Raw genomic sequence first — 3,125 nt, forward strand, 5'->3', positions numbered from 1 at the left:
AGCATTTGGTAAATATACCTTGGTAAACAAAATTAAAACATGTATCTTTTTCTTCCTCCCCGATCGTTAGTGCCCAGTTGATCCAGAAGAGAAGGTGGGGAGATGCCTAGTTGAAAGAAAGCATGAGAGGTCGATATGAGAATAAAACGACAGGCTAAGCCTTTATTGCGGGGCACGTGCTTTTGTGTTAGGGGACCATATAGGCTAATATCTGCCAGAGAACAATAGTGGCATTCTGCCACACATGCATAATACAACAAGCTGAATCATTCTCACATAAGCTAGGTGCAGACGCACTACTACGTTTAATGTAATATGCTGGACCTGGGGTCTTACCCTTAGCAGCGAGCCTGGGTCACAGCCAGATCTGGGATCAACCAGGCCTGAGGCCCACACCCCACCCCTTCAGGGTTGCAGCATGGAATTTAACCTAGAGGGCCTTACCTTGGGTACACAATCTATAGGGAACAACAAAATACTACTAGGTTATAGGCTATTTAGGCAATCTGCCAATACCCAGTGTCATGGGGACCTGCTGCACGTGAATGGTTCAACCCCCATGCCTTATGCAGTTGCACTGGGTCTAGAAAACTTGTCTGGATTCCCGTGAAGCAGGATGCTGTTGGCACCCTTGTCCACGAGGGCTAATACCCTTTGTACCCTGAGGGGTGACCAATATATAGTCAGTTCTACATGTGGCCTCAGGTCAACTGCCTCCTCTGCCAACTGGGTGCCCCAACTGGATCCCTAATCAAGGATATAATCAGCCAGCCATATTTCACAGTTTGCAGCTTTCCCAAGAATAGGGTGAATTGCTGGTCAGGGCGCAACTGATTCCACAATGCCAGCAGCACTTTATTCTGTTGCTGCTCAATCTTTTCTGCAGCTACTCTTGCTGGGAGGAGATCAAACTACATCTGTTTGTGGCTCACCTTCATGGCAGTCCAGGTTGGGGGTGTTCTTCCACCTCCACCCCCATCCCCATTTTTAGCCACACCTTCGTCTGTGCACTGGCCAGTTTGGGAGCATAGGAGGCAGAATGGCACACACTTGGGTAGTACCCTCCTTACGTTTCACTCCCACATCCCCCAACCTAGCCATGGCAGACATCACCTCGTGGATTTGTCTATCCACATAAGGCTCCAGCAGTGCTGCCATGGTGCCAAAAGTACCTGCTGGGCCAGAAGTTAAAATTAGGTCCTTCATACGAGTGGTAAATATCTCTTCATTGGGACCATTATACTGGGCACAAAACATTATTTGCTGCATGCCCATTTCCCGAATTATCTGGACTAGGTCTAAAAACAGTCCATTTGCTCACTGTCTCTAGCAGCTCCCCTGAGTTAGCCCACACTGTCTGTGCAGCAGACGTGAGTCAATTGATCAGGGAATGACTACTCGCACCCCATGCCGTAAGCACCACATTCTGGAGGCGCTGTCAAAGTGATGGTATTACCATTACAGAGGCCAGCTGAGTCATCTCTTCCAAAGATAATTCAGTCCCTTCGGTCCTGTCATCCCATAGCCACAGTAGCCACCCCAGAACCATTTCGCTCACTTTCTGCTGTACCTGTTTCATCAGGTCCTGGAGCTTGGCAGGGTGTGCTGAATCATGGTCGTATGTTTTTTAGCTTGGGGGGCACCGCCAGCTTGTCCCCCCAGGGCCAATGGCTGTTCCACATCAACCTGGTGCCATGTCAATGGCCACACCTGCCGCAGTGTCGCCAGTGGGCTCCTAGACTGAGACAATGGCAGCAACCTGTCATGGCCTCATGGCAAGCATTATGCTGCCACAAGCCATCGTTCTAGTGCTTCTTCCTGGCATTGCAGTTGCTGCACCCACTGGTCCTGGTCCTGAACATCCAGGCTGGTCTCCTGCAGCACAGCCAAGAACATCCAGGCCACCTGACCAGCTGCCACCTGGTGAGCAGTCGGATCATTTGGCTCCAACATCTTAAGGGCCTTCTGGATGTCCTCTGGACATGGCTTCACTCCATCCCAATCTTCTGTTGGCATCCACGGAGCCAAATACATGGCCATGGAATACCACTGAGAAGCAGCGGGCCACATATCTTCCACCCAGGTATCCTCCACCTGGGGACTGTCCAGAGTGCCGGGGATCATACTCACCTCATCCTGCCAGCTATGCCAAGTGTCAGCGCTGAACTGTTTGAGATGGGACAGTTTTGGTGGTAGATGCCCAGCTGAAAGAACACTCAAGGACCCAACATGAGAACGAAACAACAGGCTGTGTCTTTATTGTGGGGCATGCATTTCCATGTTGGAAGACCATATGGGTTTATATATGCCAGAGAATAATAGTAGCATTCTACCACAAGTGCATAATATAACAAACTGAATCATTCTTACATAAGCTGGGTGCAGACGCACTACTACGTTTAATATAATATGCTTTAGCTACGAGCCTGGATTGCAGCCAGACCTGGGACCTGCCGAGTCTAGGGCCCACACTGACCCTCTAAATTTTCAGGTACTCTTAACTAACCCATATATGACCAAATGTAAAGGTCTTAACTTTTGGATTCACTTTTCCTAATTTAAAGACAGCTTATACCAAAATGAACTGCTTACCCTACAGAGAATTTGAAATTTAAAAATTATTAGGAAGTAAAGCAGATATCTGTTGTGGGTAATTAACCCAAGATTCCAGATCAGACCTGTATATTCTACATTTTGATATTTCCTTTATCCTTACTTTAGTTATTTTCTATTTTACAAATAATATTAGAGGCCAAGCACTCACTGTGTTGTTTTCTTTTTTGCCTTAATTTCTGTCTGAAAAGATAACATAGGCATCATCTTTAAACTGGCTTCACAGGTTAAAATGTACAGCTGTTTACATACATAATTAAGAATGTTTAATGCCTGGTGATGTCAGGCCCAATAAAAGTACCAAATTTGAAAGAATACTTTTTCCTTGGACAGGTATTATAGTAACTGCTACTGCAATAACCAACCAAAAAAAATCTTTGAATATCTTTACATAAGTTATATCAGACAACAGAATTACTCTTGACCATATCCTAGCTAAGTAAGATGGGATTTGCTCTATTGTTAATACTTCTGTTGTACTTGGATAAGACACCCCTGGCAAAATAAAGATA

General features: G+C 46.1%; 1 pseudogene; it reads right to left on the reverse strand.

Annotated features, from left to right (window-relative positions):
- Nucleotides 1–522: 522 nt before the first annotated feature.
- LOC118603918 lies at nt 523–2,124 on the reverse strand (annotated as a pseudogene).
- Nucleotides 2,125–3,125: the final 1,001 nt, after the last annotated feature.

Source organism: Rousettus aegyptiacus, unplaced genomic scaffold, assembly GCF_014176215.1.
Source record: "Rousettus aegyptiacus isolate mRouAeg1 unplaced genomic scaffold, mRouAeg1.p scaffold_m13_p_6, whole genome shotgun sequence".
In the NCBI taxonomy this organism is placed as follows: domain Eukaryota; kingdom Metazoa; phylum Chordata; class Mammalia; order Chiroptera; family Pteropodidae; genus Rousettus; species Rousettus aegyptiacus.